We start from the raw sequence: 7,452 nt of genomic DNA, 5'->3' as shown, positions 1-7,452 counted from the left end.
AAGCTTTTGAAGGCGTATTTATGTTCTAAAATTTGATTTAGATTTGATATTCTACCTTACAACGCATAACAGTAACAGCCATTATACATCTACTTTGAAAATTGAATTTTCTGCGTGAGAATGATTAACTACTAAGTCCTAAACACCTAATCTAACCTAAGTTAGATTGCAAACTAACGGGTTCACAATCATACGGACATATACAATTCATAGATTTAATTAAAGTTATAATTATTTCCCGTAGATTAAATTCGAGTTAAACTTCTAACTCAAGTTGTGAGAAACATATTGGTATTAATATTAACTTACTCGTCATTTGAGTTACAAGCCGCACGCTCTACAGCTTAGCTGCTGATTATTAATAACACTTACCTAGTTGATCGATTATTAATTAATTATATCGGTACCTAATGCTTTCGTGTTCGTTCATGTGTTATATAACTTATATTCGACAGAAACCATTAGCTTACTCTATATTGTACAGAAAATCGAAAACGTATTAGTTGCTAACGCAGCGGCTTACGAGCGAATAACTCGCGAATGCGACGCGGCACGGCGCGGCACGGCGGCCCAACGGCCCAACAGCATTCGCATCCACAACGAGATCGCCCACGTAGGACATTTCCATAGATATCAAAGGATTGAATTGACCCACGACGCGCCGCGCCGCGCCGCTTCGCGTTTGCGAGTTACTTATTCGCTCACGTAAGCCGCTGCGTAACCAGCACTATGCATGTAACTGCGTCGAAATATCGGAAGCTCGAAAACAATGCAAAAGGTAATCAAGGTCCATATCCTTGTCAAAATCTAAGTTGAAACATCCAAAGTTCAACTAAAAGAAAGTCGACTGAGGTGGTATGGCCATGTGATGAGATGACCATCAGAACACATGACCAAAAAAATCCTGGATATGACTGTTCCAGCTCGGGGACCAGGTAGACCACAGGCAACCTGGATGGCAATTGTTAGAGAAGATATGACGGTTGGAAACATGAGACCAGAGGCGACCCAGGACCGACCGACCTGGCGATGCATGATAAGAAGGGAATCCTTATTGACGACAATCTGACGAATGCTTGACTTCAAAGTCTGGAGCATCGTGGCAAGGATGGAAAGTGGCAAGGATCTTTTACAGGATACATTTCGGAGGGCATACCGAGGAACTGCACAACCTTATTCCTCCGTCCCCATTTTACTATCGGACCAGACAATCGGCACTCCGGCATCGGTTCATGGTAGGTATTCCACAAATAGGCACGAAGCGTTTCGCTTCAATATTCCTTATCCGAACTGCTAAGGAGTCGATTGCTCTATCCGAGTCTGTTTCCACATGAGTACAATCTGGATCTCTTCAAGGCTGCACTAAAAAGGCAACTCATAGGTAAGCGTGCTCCACCGTAGACCGCATCATCACTTACCATCAGGTGAGATCGTGGTTAAACACCTACCTGGCCTCCATAAAAAAGTAATAGCCAGCCGAGGCAAAGCCAAGGTCGACATTTCTTATTTTACGTTACTAATATACTATTTCTCTTTTTCAAAAATAGCTACAAATATATAAATATTTGTAACTCGAAAGGCATCGTATGTTCCAGTTACTGAAAATATCCGAAGAGCCGAAATAAATTCCTTTGCGTCATTTTCTAGCTCTAGACTTTTATTTCCAAAGACATTCCTTAGATAATTAAAACTTTTATTGGCCGATTGACGATACGACCTTTGTCCTAAAATTTTTGTTATCTGTAAAAAAGGTCGAATGTCGATATACCCTTAGGGTGCGCAATCATGACCCGAATCTACGAAATAAGATAATGAGACAAAGAAATGAAAAAGGTACAATTGGAGTCAGGTAAAAATAAACTAGTTGCCTAGGAAACATCTTAAGTAATACAAGATGGCCAAACATATTTATGTTTAATATTTTTTTAGGAATAAATTTCTTATTTGCACAAACTGTATCTGTAACATTAAAATTACAATAAATTAACTGAAATAAAACATAATTTTTCAACATATTCTTTTGGCTCTGATACACAACCGCAAACTACACAATTAATGCACTACAAAAAAAAACTTAACGTATTTTGGCCGCTATTTACAAAAATTGAATTATTTTTTGGTATGTTTATGGCGACTTGCCCGTTTCTACCAAGGTTGCAGCATGGTAGGGTTTTTATCACCTGTCACTATGCCTGTCATTTTCGCACTTATAATAAATAATAGTACTACCGTACAAAAATGACACTTCCTACAAACCCGAAGTTTGACAACAGCGATTCAGGGACGAATCATGCTGTCCCTCTCTAATGTATGGTACTATCCCTTTCGGCTATTCAGGGTTGTCAAATTCAGTCATTATATTATCTGTGGTCGTGCACGCATAGAGACGTCAAGTTGTGCCAACCCTAATCATTGCTTAAAGCAATGTTGAGCCGGATGGAGCCGAGAATACCCGAAAGGAGGAGTGTTGCCCCTAGGGTGACCAGATCTGATGTCCGGATTTACGGGAAAACTGCATTGAAAATACGGGATTCGAGGTTAAAATACGGGTCAGGCCGTTTTTTTTATTAAAAATCAATATTCATTTTTTTTATTACTTAAATTTGGCATAATCAATTATATAACCTGTACAAATGCAAAATTTCTCAATGAAAGACTTCAGGAAATAATAATTAATGTTAAATATTTAAAGAGTCAATAATTTTGCATATTATCTAAAAGAAAAATGTGAAATAATCAACTAAATAACCTAAACAATAATTGTTGCTATTTGTTGGGTTGCTAATGGTTTTTGTATAAGCTGTAAACAAACAATCATAAATCAACAATATGTAGTTACATATTTAGATAAGAAAATCTGAATTTATTAACTAAATAACATATACATAAAACAAATTCTGACTTTCTCAATGAAATACCCTTAAAACAATTAATAAACACAGTGTTCACCGCTGTGTGCGAGAAATTAAAATGCTATTAAATCACTAATTTACGGGACAATGTGCCTACTGTCCCGTATTGGTTTCGCCAAATTACGGGAAAATGAAAATTTAGTGCCTAAAATACGGGACGACCCGTAAAATACTGGTCACCCTAGTCGCCCCACTGCTTACATACTTGTTATAACGAACGTGACAGGCCTGGTGATAGGCGATAAAAATGACCGTGCTACAATCGCAGATCGATCACTACCACAAGTCTGTATGTCATGTCTGTAAGTCCCATATAGATAATGTATAGATTATGTATAAGGCCTCCTTTTACAAGTTTTTGTGGCTATATATATTATGTGACATATACCTCCTTACGACCCCCGGGGCCTTCACGCACATAATTCACTCACATCTAAGAGCAAAAGGTAAATAAGCTTATTTTTTGTAGGTTTACTTGTATTTTGGTTTTTTTTTGTTTATGTTATGTGTAAGTTTGTTTTTTGTTTCTCGTTCATCTGTATATTTTTGACACGGATAAACTATTTCTTTTATAAAACTTTTAAGTCCGAGCCACGACTTTCCGCTTCAGTTGCATGTTTTGACTTTGCTTTTTTTTTTATGGAGGATAGGCAGGCGTTTGACCACGATCACACCTGATGGTAAGTGATGATGCGGTCTACGGTGGAGCACGCTTACCTATGAGAAGCTTGAATAGCAGGTATGTTTTGGCACCGAAAACGTACAGAGTACTTCTTTTTCTATGATAGGTGATCGGTGTTCGGTTCTTTTCTGATTTAATTTCTTGTCTTTTAATTATTTATATAAGAATTCAAGTCTTGGAGACCCTCTCCATCTCAAAGGATAATTTGATGTTTTTTTTTTAAATATTTTATCTCTAATTAAATTAAAGCAAGAAATATTACTTTGCCAATCCGCGAGAAAATAACGTGTTAGTCAAACAGTGCTAACCCGTTATACTTACTTGCGTATTACTTTGCCAATCCGCGAGAAAATAACGTGTTAGTCAAACAGTGCTAACCCGTTATACTTACTTGCGTATTAATTGCATGTAAAAATACGCAAGTAAGTATAACGGGTTAGCACTGTTTGACTAACACGTTATTTTCTCGCGGATTAGCAAAGTAATATTTCTTGCTTTAATTAGCATGGATTTCCGCAAAGTAACGCCTGATTCTATTAATTTAATATTTTATCTCTGACACTTAGAGACATTCTATTCCATAGACGAGCTCTTCGATCTCCCTAACATATAAATATTATTTATTTACTATAATCTAGTCACTTTTATAAAGCATAGATACTTAAATTAAATGTGTTAAATGTGTAATAATTAAATTGAATATGTACCTAACGATATGAAAACCATCATGCACATGACATGACATGTAACTTGGCGTTATAAATAAATTATTTGCATTTTGTATTTGTATTTGACTTATACATCTCTAAAGAATTTTAGTATTTGTTGGTTTTTTTTTTTACATAGTTTTTTTAATGTTTAATTTGGCATTTAGAGATATTACATTCCTAATAAAGTAGGTATATATTATTTAATCGATTCCATAATTTTTATTGTTTGTAAAAATTTACATGTATAAGTGTCCATGTGGCCTATTTGCGGAGTATTGGATATTTAGTGAGTGATTTAGTGATTTAGTGGTGTTTTCTATATATTTCGTTTCTAATCCAGAAGGCCTATTATTTCGTAGCTGCATTTGACGATTGACTATTATTTTTAATATTTCTTTCTAACGATATCCTTTGAATTTTATTTTTTTATCTTTCTTTGTACGAGTATTAATGTAATTATATCTGACAGCCATCTTGCATACCTAATTACATTTGAATACTGACAATGTATGAATAATACAAATAAATAGAATGAATATGAATACAGAAAACTGAAGTGTCTGACGTCCCGGCCCGGGCCCGGACCATTGTAGTGTGAATCATCCTTTGTGTGACAGTTAAAGTTTTTCAGCTGGAATTATGTACGGTCTCGTTCAGATATATCGGAGCGGCCAAGGCGCATCTTCTGAACTCGCCTCCATCATGAAGGCGGTAAACTGCTTGTTCAGATATTTGTGAACACCTTTGCCGCTGCGATATATCTGATGGCGACTGTACTGCGAACGCATCATCATCTTAGCGTTGTCGAAAAACTAAATTTCTTTATCTGCATCTCCATTGCTCGCATATATTATGCGAGGGCGTTAGAGGCTGATAACGTTTTTAGATTTTTCTATGTTGGCGTTAAGCAATCAGGATTACTGGTCTGTTTAGCAACAATTTTCTATGTCGTTTTTATGAAAACGGACGTATTTCTTCGAATGGATATCGTGTGGGAACTGCAGGATAATTAAATATGTACAAGTTGTGTTAACTTGTGAAGTTAACAGCGCCATCTATCGGAACTTTTTATCTTTATCGAACCCTAGATAGCGTAACGATAATCGATATTATAGGCATCCAATAAGGATGCATAGTTCCACCGGTAGTCCATAGATGGCGCTGTAATCAAAAATATTAATTTCGGCTACCTATTTGTGATGTACTCATCTCACTTTTCCAATATATTCCATAAGAAGCACACGCAGTTTATCTCCTACTCCCTCAAAATCCTCCAACATCCGCCCACGTGTCAACAAGATGCAAAACAATTCCAAATTTTCCGGTCATTCCTAGAAACTTTTGTGAGAAAGTTCTTATGAAAGTTTCCACTTAGAAAATTATCTTTCAGATAAGGCATTATTACTCAATGTACTAAACAGTTAACGTATGGAGAGTAGAGGTAAGGAGAACAATCTCTTATGGAAGAGCTGTTGCTAAGTATCCAGCTGGCAGCTGTGAAGTAGACATTATTGCGCACTTCACGCTGTCAGTGATTTGATTTTTTTTATCAAAGTCAAAAATTTGTTCCCGATGTATTGTAGCGCCACCTATTTCAGATTTTTTGATGGACACTTTCACTCACATAAATTGTTCTCCTTACCTCTACCCTCCATAAGTAACGACTGTTCCATCTGACATTTAAGTCAAATATTAGCATCTGTTTCAAGTGGTAATAAACGACTGGAAATAAGCGTGCAGAAAAAACATTAGGTACATGAGAATTTTGGCCTTTTTGAAATATATCTTTAGTGCATCGCTAAGGATAATGTGAACCAGCCCTACGTAATCTTACTTCACAACAGGAACACCCATTGAATTAGCCTCGCAAACAGTATCCGGACGTTAAACATGGAAGGGTAGTAAACCGTAAACTGATGCTTCAGTGTACCATAAAACTTTATAGTGTCTTACATTGTTAAGGTGGCTTCTGAATTTATTGTTCATCCAGTTACGACCAATACCTGACTTGTTTAAAACGACACATCATTAAAGAAAACCTTTGGCAGTTACGTCGTTTTTGATAGGTAGATAAAAGTAAAAAGTGAAATTCTTTTGCGAAACGCATTGATGGACAATTCATCCAATTGGATTTCAGATAATCAAAATTTTATCTTTAGTCAGTGACTTCGAATTACAGCGTATAAAAGTAGATCCGGCCCTGTGATTTCACCGTTTCAGATAATTCTCTTAATGGGACAAACGATTTTTTTGGCAAATGCCTTGATGGGTAGAGCAAGCAAGTACCTATTAGACCTAAGTACCTGTAGAAACCTTAGAAAATAATGGTCAAACCAAATGTTTTAACAACTAGCCTCTGGAGCGCTTCATACTTAATGTACCTATGAAGTGACTAAACGAGACACTTCAACGGGTCTTATGGAACTTAGCAGAACGAAGTAGCAGAAGGAAGTAGCAGAGAAAACGCTTTTATTGTTTGCGATATTACTGTCTTACTTTCAGTATTGCTAAGGTCCCCGTCAAAACGGCAGACGTATTTTTGTTATCCACCAGTGCTCGGTGAGCAAAACTGAAGCCGACTAAATTATATAGCTTGTTTTTAAATGTATCAGGAATGTTAAAAAGTGTGTTTAATTTCGTCGTATTGCGTCCGTCCCTCATGGGCGCACGCATGTTTCAACTTGCTTTGAAGCCGTAACTAGATTTTACATAATCTAACAGTTAGGTCCATGTGGTTTTGATGGTAATATTATCATTAATATTAACATCAATAGATATTCTACCATTCTAGAATTATATATTATCTTTCAAGAAAATAAAAAATAAAAGCCAAAAGTGTTGACAAAACGTCCGTGGTACGTTCATGAAAAAAAAAACTATTTACCTGGCCGCTGTTCATCTGGAAAATTATGCACCATTTCCTAGGCCTTGCTATATACCATACCATGTACAAAAAAAATGGAGATCCATATTTCATTGAAAAAGAATCAACAAAGTCAATATTTCAAAGCTAAAATATTGATAAAATGTCCGCCAGGACAAACTATTCTAGATTAAACTCTGTACGACATGGGCGGGTGAGTAATGGTGTTTTCGGGATTTAGGGGTGCCTGTTCTGGGCAGCTGTTCATTTACGAGTATGGCTAGG

Source organism: Cydia pomonella, chromosome 21 (assembly GCF_033807575.1).
Source record: "Cydia pomonella isolate Wapato2018A chromosome 21, ilCydPomo1, whole genome shotgun sequence".
NCBI classification, from domain to species: domain Eukaryota; kingdom Metazoa; phylum Arthropoda; class Insecta; order Lepidoptera; family Tortricidae; genus Cydia; species Cydia pomonella.
The sequence above is the reverse complement of the archived record's forward strand: the minus strand, read 5'-3'. Positions refer to the sequence as shown.